At 43.7% G+C, this 19,636-nt stretch overlaps 1 protein-coding gene and 1 long non-coding RNA gene across 6 annotated transcripts in view; one reads left to right on the forward strand and one right to left on the reverse strand.

Moving 5' to 3' along the window:
* The window catches only part of armh3 (armadillo like helical domain containing 3), a 58,044-nt gene extending 57,028 nt beyond the window's left edge, over positions 1-1,016 (reverse strand). The window contains exon 1 of the mRNA XM_052528058.1: positions 854-1,016. The gene's annotated coding sequence lies outside the window, so the exon portion shown is untranslated. The remainder of the gene's footprint in view (positions 1-853) is intronic.
* Positions 1,017-16,744: 15,728 nt separating this feature from the next.
* LOC127932702 (uncharacterized) lies at positions 16,745-18,518 on the forward strand. 5 transcript variants are annotated; one of them, XR_008146379.1, is made up of 5 exons: positions 16,745-16,851; positions 17,241-17,410; positions 17,723-17,825; positions 18,018-18,134; positions 18,213-18,518. It is a non-coding gene; the product is annotated as an uncharacterized LOC127932702 (long non-coding RNA). The 5 variants fall into 5 exon arrangements; XR_008146378.1 differs by lacking the exon at positions 17,241-17,410 and having other exon boundaries at positions 16,788-17,138; XR_008146382.1 differs by lacking the exon at positions 17,241-17,410 and having other exon boundaries at positions 16,788-17,138; positions 18,369-18,518.
* Positions 18,519-19,636: the final 1,118 nt, after the last annotated feature.

A 19,636-nucleotide genomic window follows, 5' to 3' on the forward strand; every position in this document is an offset into this window, starting at 1 on the left:
CACCTGCATTGCTTGCTGTTTGGGGTTTCAGGCTGGGTTTCTGTACAGCACTTTGAGATATCAGCTGATGTGAGAAGGGCTTTATAAATCAATTTGATTTGATACTATAAAAGGCTACTAGAATAGAAACAATGAATGCAACACAAGCTAACGTTAGCTAGTTAATCGTGATTAATATCCTTATCTGACTGTATCCTGGTTGTTCTCTTTGCGCAACAGGACACTCACTACAAAGTGGGCCTGCCCTGACTGTATATGCAATGATTGGGCAACTGCTGTACTGTAGAGGAATGTTAGTTAGCTGTCGACTACATTTCCAATGGAATACATAGCTGGCTAGTGTTACCATGATATGTCAGTTTCATGCAATATATCCCCATAAAACATATGATACGTAAGAACAGTTCACTGCAGACAACAGTCAAACCATAGGTAATTGTTTACAAATGACTAGCAGTGGTTAGCCGAGTTGGTAGCTAGCTACAGCTAACTAACATGCTAACTAGCTAGCTAACGTTAACTAGCTAGGTAGCCAACCTACGTTGTTTCCAGTAACCGAAAAGTTCATATTCAAAAGTCAAACAACTCTTTATTTAGTGCAAGGCAACTCAGTTACTAACGTGCAACTCAAACATCGGCCACTCTAGTGCTGGCAAATGTTAGTGTTAATGACAACAAGCTGTTACCTACTCGTCATGCATAGCTACATTGTGGGTCTATAGTACCTAGCTATAGCTAGCTAGCTCTTTTCTTACAATGTCTGCTTCCTTGTCGATGTACAACCTAACAGCGTTTGAGGACAGATAGCAAGATGTATATGTTGTCATAGATTATTCATCAAACCCCTTCTTACCTCAATCAAACGATTATTTATATGAATCCATACCGTTCGCTCAGAAATCTACAAATACCAATGTTAGCCTGCTAGCTAGCTAGCTGTGATTGAGACTTCCTTTGCCTGTCTGGAGACTGCATGGTCCTAGCGCCTGGGCCGTCACTGGTCGTCGTGTATCGAAGATACTGTAGCGAGCTATCACTGATTTACAATCCACTCAATCTTCTGCATACAGTAGTACATTCAATTCACTACTAGGAGGACAAGAATATAAATATATTGGAAATAAATGTATTTGTAATTCTTTCATGTGTCATCCTCTGGGATTATTTGTACTTTTAAATTGTTTTAAACTGTAAAAATCAAATATACATTAATTAAATAAATTAGATTTCATTATATGGCCAAAAGTTAATCTTAGCTACATTCATATATCTTTTCACATGTTTTCATTTGTCCAAACTGTCCATTACTGGTGCTCATGAACGGTTATAAACAGTGTTCATTGAACATATCAAGAGTATTTCAAGGACAGTTTTTTCCATTTTCATAACATTACAAATATCGGAAACGTTTTGTCCAAAAATGATGCAGAAAAGCTAATCCATGCTTTTGTCACTTCTCGATTAGTCGACTGCAATGCTCTACTTTCCGGCTACATGGCTAAAGCACTAAATAAACTTCAGTTAGTGCTAAACTTGGCTGCTAGAATCCTGACTAGAACCCAACAATGTGATCATATATACTCCATATTACTCCTCTACACTGGCATCCTATTAAAGCTCGGGCTGATTTCAAGGTTTCCCTGCTAACCTACAAAGCATTACACAGACTTGCTCCTACCTTTCTCTCCAATTTAGTCCTGCCGTACATACCTACAGGTACGCTACCTACAGGTACGCTACCTACAGGTACGCTACCTACACGTACGCTACCTACAGGTACGCTACCTACACGTACGCTACCTACACGTACGCTACCTACAGGTACGCTAACTACAGGTACGCTACCTACACGTACGCTACCTACAGGTACGCTACCTACACGTACGCTACCTACAGGTACGCTACCTACACGTACGCTACCTACAGGTACGCTACCTACAGGTACCTACACGTACGCTACCTACACGTACGCTACCTACACGTACGCTACCTACAGGTACGCTACCTACAGGTACGCTACCTACAGGTACGCTACCTACACGTACGCTACCTACACGTACGCTACCTACACGTACGCTACCTACACGTACGCTACCTACAGGTACGCTACCTACACGTACGCTACCTACACGTACGCTACCTACACGTACGCTACCTACAGGTACGCTACCTACACGTACGCTACCTACAGGTACGCTACCTACAGGTACGCTACCTACAGGTACACTACGGTCACAAGACACAGACCTTGATATTGTCCCTATTGTCCCTTTCCAAGCAAACAGCTAGAGGCAGGGCTTTCTCCTATAGAGCTCCATTTTTATGGAATGGTCTGTCTATCCATGTGAGAGACGCAGACTCGGTCTCGACCTTTAAGTCTTAATTGAAGACTCATCTTTGCAGTAGGTCATTGACTGTAGTCCGGCCCAGGGTTGTGAAGGTGAACGGAAAGGCACTGGAGCGACAAACCGCTCTTGCTGCCTCTGCCTGTTCCCCAGAGTGCTACCTTTTCCCGGATCTGCTGTTTTTAGACTCTCTCTCTCTACCACACCTGTTGTCTCTAACTCTGAATGATCGGCTATGAAAAGCCAACGGACATTTCCTCCTGAGGTGCTGACCTGTTGCCCCCTCTACAACCACTGTGATTATTATTATCTCACCCTGCTGGTCATCTATGAACATTTGAACATCTTGGCCATGTTCTGTTATAATCTCCACCAGGCACAGCCAGAAGAGGACTGGCCACCCTCAGAGTCTGGTTCCTCTCTAGGTCTCTTCCTAGGTTCTGGCCTTTCTAGCCACCGTGCTTCTACACCTGCATTACTTTCTGTTTGGGGTTTTAGGCTGGGTTTCTGTACAGCACGTTGAGATATCAGCTGATGTAAAAAGGGCTTTATAAATACATTTGAACTTCTCTAGCGTCTAAACGCCTGGTAGGTTCAGTAAAGGTCTCTGCACCCTTCACATCCCTTTGTTTGGCTCATTGGCTGAAATTGAACGCAAATGTCATCAGATAACAATAAGACAGTTAATCTTTTCTCTGCCAACTCTGTGAGAGAACCAGGCATTGCCTCGAAATGTCACAGAGACAGACTCCGGAATCTTTTGGAAATGAGTTAACGGAATACAAATGTCCACACACTGTTGCGTTCCAAATGCACCCGTTTCCCCACATACTCCACCAGGGCCCTGGTCAAAAGTAGTGCACTATATAGGCAATAGGGTGCCATTTGGGAGGTGGACTCTATCAATAGGTCAACCACAACCCTTCCATCCTTCCTATCTTTCCCCCTCAAAAATCAAAGACAAGAAAAATCTAAATGGCACCATCAAGAAAGGTTTTATTTCAGAACTTTCATTTCATTGATCCTCTGCTTCTTTTCTCAGTGCATCATGTGACCATGTGACCATCTGATCTACTGATATATGAAGATGTGTGTGTATTGGGGTCCACCTATCTACCTACCTGTCGCCTATATATCCAGTGTTGAAGGAGTTTTATCAATAATGACTAAATAATGTATACATTCTACGTGGAATTATAACTAACGTTAATTAACAGAACTCTATGCTGTCTGAAGAATAAAATGTTTAGACCAAGAGGAAGTGTTAACAGACAACTTGTGACCACAGTGAAACTAACAACAGGAGAAATGTCTGGTCCCCATCCAGGGAGGGGAAAACCTGTTGGACTTGCAATAGATTGTGTAACATGTGGTAACATAAGATAAACAATATGTGTGTGTTGGAATGGCATTGAAAAGTAGCTAAGTCATTGTCCAAAAGGAAGAGAGACATTGTCCAAGAAGAGGAGGGACATAGTAAAAGCTATGACGCTGTGTGTGATATAAAACCTAATGAACATGTGATTATGAGCAGAGCTCTCGGAAATTAACGCTACTGATTCATTTTGAGATTGGTCTCTGTCCATTTTATGCAACTAAGGATCTTACAAATTCTTAGAAACGGACAGAGTGTTTTGCTTGAATTGATTAATGAACACATAGGAATCAAAATTCCTCAAACACCAGTCAGTCCACACATCAAAATAATAGAAAGAAGTTGAAAAAGGTGAAAAGGTTGTCAGAGGCAGAGGGTTGGGGAGACTGGGGGGGAGGAGGAGGGATGTTGGGAAGACTGGGGGAGGAGAAGGGAAGATGGGGACTGCTGTATTGGGAGGGGGACTGAGGTGCACAGACTGTGGGCGGAGGGCTAGAGGGGGGCGTCATGGACACTGAGGAACGTTCGGTGGGGGATAACTTGACAAACAACCCTGCAATGACAACAAGAGAAAGGGGGAGGAGAAGGGAGGTTGGGAAGACTGGGGGAGTAGAGGGGGGCGTCATGGACACTGAGGAACATTCGGTGGGGGATAACTTGACAAACAACCCTGCAATGACAACAAGGGCTAGTTTCCTGTACCGGGCGAGGCAGCCATCAGCATCGCCGAGACTGCCGGGTATCTGTTATTACAAAAAATATTACAAAAATATTACAAAAACTGGCAATACATATTACAGACTTAAAAAACACATTGTGGACCAGTCAGTAAGAGTTTGAGAGGGAGGGAGGGAGGGATATTGGGGAGCGAGAAAGAAAGGATGAGAAAAGGAAGGAATCAACACACACACAGGAGAAGCAGCAGTCAATCAGAGACAAGTGTCAATGTGTGTGTTGTATCACTATGTTACACGCTCTGACCACCACATCATTGATAGCATTAGCTACGGACACACTTCAACCAACCTTCTTCAACTGTTGAAGAGAGACAGAGAGAGAGAAAAGTTGTGTTGAGCAGTTTGTGTGTGTGTGTGTGTGTGTGTGTGTGTGTGTGTGTGTGCGTGTGCTCTACATGCCTCTGTGGTGTATAATAAAGACGAAGAAAAATAAATCATCAGTCAGGCCATCAGTTCTCACACATACACACACACACACACACACACACACACACACAATACACGACTGAAAGACATGGAATTTACCACCATCTTCATTGTAATTTCTTCAAGAGACACAATAGTTGAGAGCTAAAGAAATAGGGCAAAGAAATCAAGTCATATTATATCTGATTACTCTCCCTACTATAGACACTGACTTTGGGTCTGATTTGCATTTCTCCCCTATGGTGGTTAAAGGGGCAATCTGCAATACCTTTTGCATTTCTCCCCTATGGTGGTTAAAGGGGCAATCTGCAATACCTTTTGCATTTCTCCCCTATGGTGGTTAAAGGGGCAATCTGCAATACCTTTTGCATTTCTCCCCTATGGTGGTTAAAGGGGCAATCTGCAATACCTTTTGCATTTCTCCCCTATGGTGGTTAAAGGTCATTTCCGGTCACAACTTGCAGGCTTGTTTTCAATTGCTGTGCGTTTTGTTGCCAACCTATTTTGCTACCTGACAACTTTACGGGTTTCACTTTTTAATTACCGTTCATATATTTATTTTTTCCTCAACTTTTTCACTCCGGACGCTTTATCTGGACACGATTCGTCAGGACCTCCAACAGCCGAAGCTAAGTAGTAACATTAACATGATGCCTTCTAATTGCAGCCGCTGTGCTCGTAATATACAGGAGAACGATCGCCTTACGGCGAGGATAGCTGTACTGCAAGCCCAGCTTCAGACGCATCGTTAGGCAAGGGTAATTTCAGTGTAGGAAAGGATGAAACAGCCGCAGCCGGACAACTTTCTCACGGTTTCTGGAAGGAAATGCTGTAGGAACGCTCAACCGGTGTCGCTCATTCAGCAGACAGAAACTTTCAACCGGTTCTCCCCATTAAGCAGCGGGTCGGTGTCAGAGGCCGAGTCTTCTCTGGTCTCTACTCCTCCCGTTAAGGGTCTGAGACGCAAGCTTCCCACCATTAGCTCTGACAAATTGAAAACCCTAGTCATTGGCGACTCCATTACCCGCAGTATTAGACTTAAAGCGAATCATCCAGCGATCATACACTGTTTACCCGGGGGCAGGGCTACCGACGTTAAGGCTAATCTGAAGATGGTGCTGGCTAAAGCTAAAACTGGCGAGTGTAGAGAGTATAGAGATATTGTTATCCACGTCGGCACCAACGATGTTAGGATGAAACAGTCAGAGATCACCAAGCGCAACATAGCTTCTGCGTGCATATCAGCTAGAAAGATGTGTCGGCATCGAGTAATTGTCTCTGGCCCCCTCCCAGTTAGGGGAGTGATGAGCTCTACAGCAGAGTCTCACAACTCAATCGCTGGTTGAAAACTGTTTTCTGCCCCTCCCAAAAGATAGAATTTGTAGATAATTGGCCCTTTTCTGGAACTCACCCACAAACAGGACCAAGCCTGACCTGCTGAGGAGTGACGGACTCCATCCTAGCTGGAGGGGTGCTCTCATCTTATCTGCCAACATAGACAGGGCTCCTGTAGCTCCTCTAGCTCCACAATGAAATAGGGTGCAGGCCAGGCAGCAGGCTATTAGCCAGCCTGCCAGCATAGTGGAGTCTGCCACTAGCATAGTCAGTGTAGTCAGCTCAGCTATCACCATTGAGACCGTGTCTGTGCCTCGACCTAGGTTGGGCAAAACTAAACATGGCGGTGTTCGCCTTAGCAATCTCACTAGGATAAAGACCACCTCCATTCCTGTCATTACTGAAAGAGATCATGATACCTCACATCTCAAAATAGGGCTACTTAATGTTAGATCCCTTACTTCAAAGGCAATTATAGTCAATGAACTAATCACTGATCATAATCTTGATGTGATTGGCCTGACTGAAACATGGCTTAAGCCTGATGAATTTACTGTGTTAAATGAGGCCTCACCTCCTGGCTACACTAGTGACCATATCCCCGTGCATCCCGCAAAGGCGGAGGTGTTGCTAACATTTACGATAAAATTTCAATTTACAAAAAAAAAATGACGTTTTCGTCTTTTGAGCTTCTAGTCATGAAATCTATGCAGCCTACTCAATCACTTTTTATAGCTACTGTTTACAGGCCTCCTGGGCCATATACAGCGTTTCTCACTGAGTTCCCTGAATTCCTATCAGACCTTGTAGTCATTGCAGATAATATTCTAATCTTTGGTGACTTTAATATTCACATGGAAAAGTCCACAGACCCACTCCAAAAGGCTTTTGGAGCCATCATCGACTCAGTGGGTTTTGTCCAACATGTCTCTGGACCCACTCACTGTCACAGTCATACGCTGGACCTAGTTTTGTCCCATGGAATAAATGTTGTGGATCTTAATGTTTTTCCTCATAATCCTGGACTATCGGACCACCATTTTATTACGTTTGCAATTGCAACAAATAATCTGCTCAGACCCCAACCAAGGAACATCAAAAGTCGTGCTATAAATTCACAGACAACACAAAGATTCCTTGATGCCCTTCCAGACTCCCTCTGCCTACCCAAGGACGCCAGAGGACAAAAATCCGTTAACCACCTAACTGAGGATCTCAATTTAACCTTGCGCAATACCCTAGATGCAGTTGCACCCCTAAAAACTAAAAAATGTCTCATAAGAAACTAGCTCCCTGGTACACAGAAAATACCCGAGCTCTGAAGCAAGCTTCCAGAAAATTGGAACGGAAATGGCGCCACACCAAACTGGAAGTCTTCCGACTAGCTTGGAAGGACGGTACCGTGCAGTACCGAAGAGCCCTTACTGCTGCTCGATCGTCCTATTTTTCTAACTTAATTGAGGAAAATAAGAACAATCCGAAATTCCTTTTTGATACTGTGGCAAAGCTAACTAAAAAGCAGCATTCCCCAAGAGAGGATGACTTTCACTTTAGCAGTGATAAATTCATGAACTTCTTTGAGGAAAAGATTATGATTATTAGAAAGCAAATTACGGACTCCTCTTTAAACCTGGTATTCCTCCAAACCTCAGTTGTCCTGAGTCTGCACAACTCTGCCAGGACCTAGGATCAAGAGACGCTCAAGTGTTTTAGTACTATATCTCTTGACACAATGATGAAAATAATCATGGCCTCTAAACCTTCAAGCTGTATACTGGACCCTATTCCAACTAAACTACTGAAAGAGCTGCTTCCTGTGCTTGGCCCTCCTATGTTGAACATAATAAACGGCTCTCTATCCACTGGATGTGTACCAAACTCACTAAAAGTGGCAGTAATAAAGCATCTCTTGAAAAAGCCAAACCTTGACCCAGAAAATATAAAAACTATCGGCCTATATCGAATCTTCCATTCCTCTCAAAGATTTTAGAGAAGGCTGTTGCGCAACAACTCACTGCCTTCCTGAAGACAAACAATGTATACGAAATGCTTCAGTCTGGTTTTAGACCCCATCATAGCACTGAGACGGCACTTGTGAAGGTGGTAAATGACATTTTAATGGCATCGGACCGAGGCTCTGCATCTGTCCTCGTGCTCCTAGACCTTAGTGCTGCTTTTGATACCATCGATCACCACATTCTTTTGGAGAGATTGAAACCCAAATTGGTCTACACGGACATGTTCTGGCCTGGTTTAGGTCTTATCTGTCGGAAAGATATCAGTTTGTCTCTGTGAATGGTTTGTCCTCTGACAAATCAACTGTACATTTCGGTGTTCCTCAAGGTTCTGTTTTAGGACCACTATTGTTTTCACTATATATTTTACCTCTTGGGGATGTTATTCGAAAACATAATGTAAACTTTCACTGCTATGCGGATGACACACAGCTGTACATTTCAATGAAACATGGTGAAGCCCCAAAATTGCCCTCGCTAGAAGCATGTGTTTCAGACATAAGGAAGTGGATGGCTGCAAACTTTCTACTATTAAACTCGGACAAAACAGAGATGCTTGTTCTAGGTCCCAAGAAACAAAGAGATCTTCTGTTGAATCTGACAATTAATCTTAATGGTTGTACAGTCGTCTCAAATAAAACTGTGAAGGACCTCGGCGTTACTCTGGACCCTGATCTCTCTTTTGAAGAACATATCAAGACCATTTCGAGGACAGCTTTTTCCATCTACGTAACATTGCAAAAATCAGAAACTTTCTGTCCAAAAATGATGCAGAAAAATTAATCCATGCTTTTGTCACTTCTAGGTTAGACTGCTGCAATGCTCTATTTTCCGGCTACCCGGATAAAGCACTAAATAAACTTCAGTTAGTGCTAAATACGGCTGCTAGAATCCTGACTAGAACCAAAAAATTTGATCATATTACTCCAGTGCTAGCCTCTCTACACTGGCTTCCTGTCAAAGCAAGGGCTGATTTCAAGGTTTTACTGCTAACCTACAAAGCATTACATGGGCTTGCTCCTACCTACCTCTCTGATTTGGTCCTGCCGTACATACCTACACGTACGCTACGGTCACAAGACGCAGGCCTCCTAATTGTCCCTAGAATTTCTAAGCAAACAGCTGGAGGCAGGGCTTTCTCCTATAGAGCTCCATTTTTATGGAACGGTCTGCCTACCCATGTCAGAGACGCAAACTCGGTCTCAACCTTTAAGTCTTTACTGAAGACTCATCTCTTCAGTGGGTCATATGATTGAGTGTAGTCTGGCCCAGGAGTGGGAAGGTGAACGGAAAGGCTCTGGAGCAACGAACCGCCCTTGCTGTCTCTGCCTGGCCGGTTCCCCTCTTTCCACTGGGATTCTCTGCCTCTAACCCTGTTACGGGGCTGAGTCACTGGCTTGCTGGGGTTCTCTCGTGCCGTCCCTGGGGGGTGCGTCACCTGGGTGGGTTGATTCACTGTTGTGGTCGGCCTGTCTGGGTTGCCCCCTTGGGTTGTACCGTGGCGGAGATCTTTGTGGGCTATACTCGGCCTTGTCTCAGGATGGTAAGTTGGTGGTTGAAGATATCCCTCTAGTGGTGTGGGGGCTGTGCTTTGGCAAAGTGGGTGGGGTTATATCCTTCCTGTTTGGCCCTGTCCGGGGTGTCCTCGGATGGGGCCACAGTGTCTCCTGACCCCTCCTGTCTCAGCCTCCAGTATTTATGCTGCAGTAGTTTATGTGTCGGGGGCTAGGGTCAGTTTGTTATATCTGGAGTACTTCTCCTGTCCTATTCGGTGTCCTGTGTGAATCTAAGTGTGCGTTCTCTAATTCTCTCCTTCTCTCTTTCTTTCTCTCTCTCGGAGGACCTGAGCCCTAGGACCATGCCCCAGGACTACCTGACATGATGACTCCTTGCTGTCCCCAGTCCACCTGGCCATGCTGCTGCTCCAGTTTCAACTGGCCTGGGCCCTAGGACCATGTCCCAGGACTACCTGACATGAGGACTCCTTGCTGTCCCCAGTCCACCTGGCCATGCTCCTGCTCCAGTTTCAACTGTTCTGCCTTACTATTATTCAACCATGCTGGTCATTTATGAACATTTGAACATCTTGGCCACGTTCTGTTATAATCTCCACCCGGCACAGCCAGAAGAGGACTGGCCACCCCACATATGCTCTCTCTAATTCTCTCTTTCTTTCTCTCTCTCGGAGGACCTGAGCCCTGGGACCGTGCCCCAGGACTACCTGACATGATGGCTCCTTGCTGTCCCCAGTCCACCTGACTGTGCTGCTGCTCCAGTTTCAACTGTTCTGCCTTATTATTATTCGACCATGCTGGTCATTTATGAACATTTGAACATCTTGGTCATGTTCTGTTATAATCTCTACCCGGCACAGCCAGAAGAGGACTGGCCACCCCACATAGCCCGGTTCCTCTCTAGGTTTCTTCCTAGGTTTTGGCCTTTCTAGGGAGTTTTTCCTAGCCACCGTGCTTTTACACCTGCATTGTTTGCTGTTTGGGGTTTTAGGCTGGGTTTCTGTACAGCACTTTGAGATATCAGCTGATGTACGAAGGGCTATATAAATAAATTTGATTTGATTTGATTTGATTTAAAGGGGCAATCTGCAATACCTTTTGCATTTCTCCCTATGGTGGTTAAAGGGGCAATCTGCAGTTGCTACATAATTTTTAAAAACGTATAAATGAATGATATGTACCAATTGATTCTTGAAACATATAACTTATAAATGCTTAACGAGCTTAGTTCACCTTTCTTGTTTGTATGTTTGTAAACAAAATACAGGTAAACAAAGAGTGTACCGCCTCAAAACATGGTTAAAATGATCATTTTGACATCATGGATGTTCAGTCCTTGCACCCATACCTCTGTTAATGAAATTGCGAGTCGTTCCATTCTCCAGCCCCTCAGCTTTCTACTGAAACAGTGGAGCCCATTCAAGGTTCGGATTTAGGACGTCGAAGCTGATCCCAGATCTGTGGTTAAGTTATACCTAGCAATTTAGAGCATGTTGCAAGTACGGGCTAGGGTTAGAGACTGGGGTTAGGGGTCAATGATGAGGTTGGAGGTCAGTGCTCGTATTTATAAAGCATCTCAGGGTAGGAGTGTTGATCTGGGATCAGTTTAGCCTTTTAGATCAACATGTATGTATGAAGTACAAGCTTTAAATTGGTAAGGGTTTCCTGAACAGCTGCAACATCCGACTGTAACCTTGACAACGCTAAGTCCATAGTCAGAGAAATGGCATAAGAATGAAGATCACTATTTTTAAGAGATAGATCAATAGCATTTCTATAAACCGTAAAAAGAACAGGTGCTCTTGTTGATCCCTGTGGAACACTTTTATGTACCTCAAGAGAATCTGACTGAACTCCATCCAACACACCAAGGACTCCTTATTAACAGAGAATCTGACTGAACTCCATCCAACACACCAAGGACTCCTTATTAACAGACAATCTGACTGAACTCCATCCAACACACCAAGGACTCCTTATTAACAGAGAATCTGACTGAACTCCATCCAACACACCAAGGACTCCTTATTAACAGAGAATCTGACTGAACTCCATCCAACACACCAAGGACTCCTTATTAACAGAGAATCTGACTGAACTCCATCCAACACACCAAGGACTCCTTATTAACAGACAATCTGACTGAACTCCATCCAACACACCAAGGACTCCTTATTAACAGACACTCTGACTGAACTCCATCCAACACACCAAGGACTCCTTATTAACAGACACTCTGACTGAACTCCATCCAACACACCAAGGACTCCTTATTAACAGAGAATCTGACTGAACTCCATCCAACACACCAAGGACTCCTTATTAACAGAGAATCTGACTGAACTCCATCCAACACACCAAGGACTCCTTATTAACAGAGAATCTGACTGAACTCCATCCAACACACCAAGGACTCCTTATTAACAGAGAATCTGACTGAACTCCATCCAACACACCAAGGACTCCTTATTAACAGAGAATCTGACTGAACTCCATCCAACACACCAAGGACTCCTTATTAACAGACACTCTGACTGAACTCCATCCAACACACCAAGGACTCCTTATTAACAGAGAATCTGACTGAACTCCATCCAACACACCAAGGACTCCTTATTAACAGAGAATCTGACTGAACTCCATCCAACACACCAAGGACTCCTTATTAACAGACACTCTGACTGAACTCCATCCAACACACCAAGGACTCCTTATTAACAGACACTCTGACTGAACTCCATCCAACACACCAAGGACTCCTTATTAACAGACACTCTGACTGAACTCCATCCAACACACCAAGGACTCCTTATTAACAGAGAATCTGACTGAACTCCATCCAACACACCAAGGACTCCTTATTAACAGACAATCTGACTGAACTCCATCCAACACACCAAGGACTCCTTTTTAACAGAGAATTACCTGAAAGAAAACCCCAGAACAACATTTTCAGTTTTATTAATCAACAAATTACCTCCAATAATATCCAGACCACACTTGAAGTGAGTTGGCTTAGAAACTGAGTCAAAAAACTCAGAAATAAAATGTTAATTAAAAGCATTAATGATATAAATGTGATCAGTAATGGTGCCAGAGACGAGATTCATTTGACGGGGAAGAGACCAGGAGTTACAACCTGTCAGAGTTTTAACACTTCTCCTGAACTTGGCCGGATTTCCTGCACAAAATAATCAGATTTAGCTTTTCTAACTACTTTTACACATATATTTCTCAATCTCCTAAATGATTGCCAATCTGGGCATGAGTCTGTTAATCTAGTTTTAGCCCAGACAGCATCTCTATTGTGTATAACTTTGGCAGCTCCGGTGTGAACCAAGGGTTAGACCTACTTTTAACTCTCATGGTTTTTAAGGGCATGTGCTTATCGACAACAACATTGAAGACATTTGATGTGTTTTAGAGCAGCTCTGGATCACGACTCGATGAGATACAGTCAATGTCACTACATCGGGCGGTAGGAAGCCTAGTGGTTAGAGACAGGAAGCCGAGTGGTTAGAGACAGGAAGCCTAGTGGTTAGAGACAGGAAGCCTAGTGGTTAGAGACAGGAAGCCTAGTGGTTAAAGACAGGAAGCCTAGTGGTTAGAGACAGGAAGCCTAGTGGTTAGAGACAGGAAGCCTAGTGGTTAGAGACAGGAAGCCTAGTGGTTAGAGACAGGAAGCCTAGTGTTTAGAGACAGGAAGCCTAGTGGTTAGAGTGTTGGACTAGTAACTGAAAGGTTGCAAGATCAAATCCCCGCGCTGACAAGGTACAAATCTGTCGTTCTGCCCCTGAACAAGGCCGTTAACCCACTGTTCCTAGGCCGCCATTGAAAATAAGAATTTGTTCTTAACTGACTTGCCTAGTTAAATAAAGGTGACATAAAATAAAAGGCTCTGGATCATGACTAGATGAGATACAGCCAATGTCACTACATTGAAGATGATAGAAGGTCTTTATTGAAAAGTGTCAAATTCCTCTTTCTGATCAGACGTGGTTTGGATCTTGGTAATCACACATCCCTGATACAGACAATAGGAAATCTTCAATTATATCTAAGGAAAACACCCCACTTACAACATATTATTCTGGGGTAATTGTAAATATAAGGTTGATCAAGGTTGATTTTGTAGGGTCCTTCAGATTTGAATGCGTGGGTTTATTAATTAACTGGGTCAGATTTAATTTAACACAGAAATCCTTTAAACAATCAGTCATGGTTTCCCCAGGCAATGTTAAAGTCCTGAATAATTAACACTTCAGAGAGAAAGAAAGAGAAAAAGAGAGAAAGAAAGAAAGAAAGAAAGAAAGAAAGAAAGAGAGAAAGAGAGAAAGAAAGAGAGAGAGAGAGAGAGAGAAAGAAAGAAAGAGAGAGAGATGAAGAAAAGGGAGAACGGTTTGGGAGATGGAAAGGGGAGAGAAAAAGGAAAGGAATACTATTTATTTTTATTTGACCTTTATTTAACGAGACAAGTCAGTTAAGAACAAATTCTTATTTACAATGACGCCTACCGGGGAACAACACTGGCCCAACACTCTAACCACTAGGCTACCTGTTGTCCTGATTATTAATCTAGTGTGTTGATAAAATAATTTTGTGTGTGGGTGCGTGTGTGCGTATGGGAATGTGTGTGTGTGCGTATGGGAATGTGTGTGTGTGCGTTCATGTGTGTGTGTAAGTTTCCTTACACTGCCTATATCTAATATTTCATAGACTCTGGCTCATTGGTTCATGTGCATGGCCGACCACAGAGAACTGTTCTCCAGACTGTCAAACAGGAAGTAGGAAGTGGCAAACAGTAAATGACATCACTTTGCCACTAAAGAGTACGGTTGTATCCCAAATATCGCACCCTATTCCCTACATAGTGTATAAATAGTGTATATACGTATACCCATCTAGTACCGGGTCGGACTCCCCTTTGCAGCCAGAACATCCTGAATTCTTTGGGTAATTCTACAAGATGTTGTGTTCCATCCTAACATATCAAGGGATAATGTGTGTCGAGACCTAACGTGTGCCAGGAAAACATTCCCCACACCATTACGCCACCAGCCTGAACCTTTGACACCAGGCAGGATGGGGCCATGGACTCATGCTGCTTACGCCAAATCTGCCATCAGCATGACGCAACAGGAACCGGGATTCGTCGGACCAGGAAATGTTTTTCCTCTCCTCAATTGTCCTTTATCAGTGTGCTCACTGGAGCCGCTTGTTCTTGTTTTTAGTTGATAGGAGCGAAACGCCATATTAGAGGCCCCGCAGGCATCAAAGAAGGTTTATATAGAGGTTGCAATACTTCTAATACGGGCTATAATGCTTCATACAGGGGCTATAATACTTCATAGAGGGTTCATAGAAGTGGCTATGTGGTGTCATAGAGACAAAGGTCCTAGGGACATGAGCCCGTCCTCCATACCGACCCCCTGCAGAACACACAGGGGTTATAAGGGTTCGTAGTGTCAGTAGCATGAGGAGACCATGAAGGAACACACAGGGGTTATAAGGGTTCGTAGTGTCAGTAGCATGAGGAGACCATGAAGGAACACACAGGGGTTATAAGGGTTCGTAGTGTCAGTAGCATGAGGAGACCATGAAGGAACACACAGGGGTTATAAGGGTTCGTAGTGTCAGTAGCATGAGGAGACCATGAAGGAACACACAGGGGTTATAAGGGTTCGTAGTGTCAGTAGCATGAGGAGACCATGAAGGAACACACAGGGGTTATAAGGGTTCGTAGTGTCAGTAGCATGAGGAGACCATGAAGGAACACACAGGGGTTATAAGGGTTCGTAGTGTCAGTAGCATGAGGAGACCATGAAGGAACACACAGGGGTTATAAGGGTTCGTAGTGTCAGTAGCATGAGGAGACCATGAAGGAACACACAGGGGTTATAAGGGTTCGTAGTGTCAGTAGCATGAGGAGACCATGAAGGAACACACAGGGGTTATAAGGGTTCGTAGTGTCAGTAGCATGAGGAGACCATGAAGGAACACACAGGGGTTATAAGGGTTCGTAGTGTCAGTAGCATGAGGAGACCATGGAGGAACACACAGGGGTTATAAGGGTTCGTAGTGTCAGTAGCATGAGGAGACCATGAAGGAACACACAGGGGTTATAAGGGTTCGTAGTGTCAGTAGCATGAGGAGACCATGAAGGAACACACAGGGGTTATAAGGGTTCGTAGTGTCAGTAGCATGAGGAGACCATGGAGGAACACACAGGGGTTATAAGGGTTCGTAGTGTCAGTAGCATGAGGAGACCATGAAGGAACACACAGGGGTTATAAGGGTTCGTAGTGTCAGTAGCATGAGGAGACCATGAAGGAACACACAGGGGTTATAAGGGTTCGTAGTGTCAGTAGCATGAGGAGACCATGAAGGAACACACAGGGGTTATAAGGGTTCGTAGTGTCAGTAGCATGAGGAGACCATGAAGGAACACACAGGGGTTATAAGGGTTCGTAGTGTCAGTAGCATGAGGAGACCATGGAGGAACACACATAAGTCATATAAGTGTTGTAATAAGGTTACAGAGAGGTTATTCATGGTTCGTAAAGGGTTGTAAACATCAAAGACACAGGTCATAGAGTCATATAGCATCTGGCCAGAGGACTGAAAGGCATGAATTACGTGATGATAGATGGGTGGGGGTCCAGGGGAGGGATCCGCCTCCTCTGGAAGTTGGTGAATTTACCATTTTTCAAACACCTTTTTGCTGCAATCTAAAGCCATTATCACTAAGCCTAATTCTATGTCAAAAAAATGTCTATCTTTCTAAATCTAATCAAACTTTATTTGTCACATGCGCCAAATAAAACAGGTGTTGTACTGTGAAATGCTAACATACAAGCCCTTAACCAACAATGCAGTTCAAGAAATAGAGTGAAGAAAATATTTACTAAATAAACAAAAGTTTTAAAAAAATCAATCAAATCAATCAAAAAGTACAATAACACATTTACATAACAATACTGAGGCTACATTATACACAGGGGGTACCAGTACTGAGTCAATGTGGAGGTCATATACAGGGGGTACCAGTACTGAGTCAATGTGGAGGTTATATACAGGGGGTACCAGTACTGAGTCAATGTGGAGGTCATATACAGGGGGTACCAGTACTGAGTCAATGTGGAGGTCATATACAGGGGGTACCAGTACTGAGTCAATGTGGAGGTCATATACAGGGGGTACCAGTACTGAGTCAATGTGGAGGCTATATACAGGGGGTACCAGTACTGAGTCAATGTGGAGGTCATATACAGGGGGTACCAGTACTGAGTCAATGTGGAGGTCATATACAGGGGGTACCAGTACTGAGTCAATGTGGAGGCTATATACAGGGGGTACCAGTACTGAGTCAATGTGGAGGCTATATACAGGGGGTACCAGTACTGAGTCAATGTGGAGGTATATACAGGGGGTACCAGTACTGAGTCAATGTGGAGGCTATATACAGGGGGTACCAGTACTGAGTCAATGTGGAGGTTATATACAGGGGGTACCAGTACTGAGTCAATGTGGAGGCTATATACAGGGGGTACCAGTACTGAGTCAATGTGGAGGTTATATACAGGGGGTACCAGTACTGAGTCAATGTGGAGGCTATATACAGGGGGTACCAGTACTGAGTCAATGTGGAGGTTATATACAGGGGGTACCAGTACTGAGTCAATGTGGAGGTTATATACAGGGGGTACCAGTACTGAGTCAATGTGGAGGTTATATACAGGGGGTACCAGTACTGAGTCAATGTGGAGGCTATATACAGGGGGTAAAAGTACTGAGTCAATGTGGAGGCTATATACAGGGGGTACCAGTACTGAGTCAATGTGGAGGCTATATACAGGGGGTAAAAGTACTGAGTCAATGTGGAGGCTATATACAGGGGGTACCAGTACTGAGTCAATGTGGAGGCTATATACAGGGGGTACCAGTACTGAGTCAATGAGGAGGTTATATACAGGAGGTACCAGTACTGAGTCAATGTGGAGGTCATATACAGGGGGTACCAGTACTGAGTCAATGTGGAGGCTATATACAGGGGGTACCAGTACTGAGTCAATGTGGAGGTTATATACAGGGAGTACCGGTACTGAGTCAATGTGGAGGCTATATACAGGGGGTGCCAGTACTGAGTCAATGTGGAGGTTATATACAGGGATCAGTACTGAGTCAATGTGGAGGTTATATGCAGGGGGTACCCGTACTGAGTCAATGTGGAGGCTATATACAGGGGGTACCAGTACTGAGTCAATGTGGAGGTTATATACAGGGGGTACCAGTACTGAGTCAATGTGGAGGTTATATACAGGGGGTACCAGTACTGAGTCAATGTGGAGGTTATATACAGGGGGTACCAGTACTGAGTCAATGTGGAGGTTATATACAGGGGCTACCAGTACTGAGTCAATGTGGAGGTTATATACAGGGGGCACCAGTACTGAGTCAATGTGGAGGTTATATACAGGGGGTACCAGTACTGAGTCAATGTGGAGGTTATACACAGGGGGTACCAGTACTGAGTCAATGTGGAGGTTATACACAGGGGGTACCAGTACTGAGTCAATGTGGAGGTTATACACAGGGGGTACCAGTACTGAGTCAATGTGGAGGTTATATACAGGGGGTACCAGTACTGAGTCAATGTGGAGGTTATACACAGGGGGTACCAGTACTGAGTCAATGTGGAGGTTATATACAGGGGGTACCAGTACTGAGTCAATGTGGAGGCTATATACAGGGGGTACCAGTACAGAGTCAATGTGGAGGCTATATTGTATATGTATTGTATTAATTATCATTTAAATGAAACATGCACATTGATTCTTTAAGAACTTTTATGGCTTAGTACAACTGAGTCAATGTGGTATATACAGGGGGTACCAGTACCCATCATGTGGAGTCAATGAGGTATATAGTATCATAACCCATCATGGGAGGTATATACAGGGGGTATCATAACCCATCATGGTATATAGGGGTATCATAACCCATCATGGGAGGTATATAGGGGTATCATAACCCATCATGGTATATAGTATCATAACCCATCATGGTATATAGTATCATAACCCATCATGGGAGGCTATATAGTATCATAACCCATCATGGTATATAGTATCATAACCCATCATGGTATATAGTATCATAACCCATCATGGTATATAGTATCATAACCCATCATGGTATATACAGTACCAGTAACCCATCATGGTATATACAGGGGTATCATAACCCATCATGGTATATAGTATCATAACCCATCATGGTATATAGTATCATAACCCATCATGGTATGTAGTATCATAACCAGTCATGGTATCATGTGGAGGTATATAGGGGTATCATAACCCATCATGGTATATAGTATCATAACCCATCATGGGTATATAGTATCAGTAACCCATCATGGTATATAGTATCATAACCCATCATGGTATATAGTACCATAACCCATCAATGGTATATAGTATCATATCAGGGGCAACCCATCATGGTCATGTGGAGTATCATAACCCATCAGTACTGAGTCAATGTGGAGGTATATACATAACCCATCATGGTATATAGTATCATAACCCATCATGGTATATAGTATCATAACCCATCATGGTATATAGTATCATAACCCATCATGGTATATAGTATCATAACCCATCATGGTATATAGTATCATAACCCATCATGGTATATAGTATCATAACCCATCATGGTCAATATGGAGTATCATAACCCATCATGGTATATAGGTATCATAACCCATCATGGTATATAGTATCATAACCCATCATGGGAGGTATATAGTATCATAACCCATCATGGTATATAGTATCATAACCCATCATGGTATATAGTATCATGGGGTATATCTGAGTATCAT

This window comes from Oncorhynchus keta, chromosome 10, assembly GCF_023373465.1.
Source record: "Oncorhynchus keta strain PuntledgeMale-10-30-2019 chromosome 10, Oket_V2, whole genome shotgun sequence".
NCBI classification, from domain to species: Eukaryota; Metazoa; Chordata; class Actinopteri; order Salmoniformes; family Salmonidae; genus Oncorhynchus; species Oncorhynchus keta.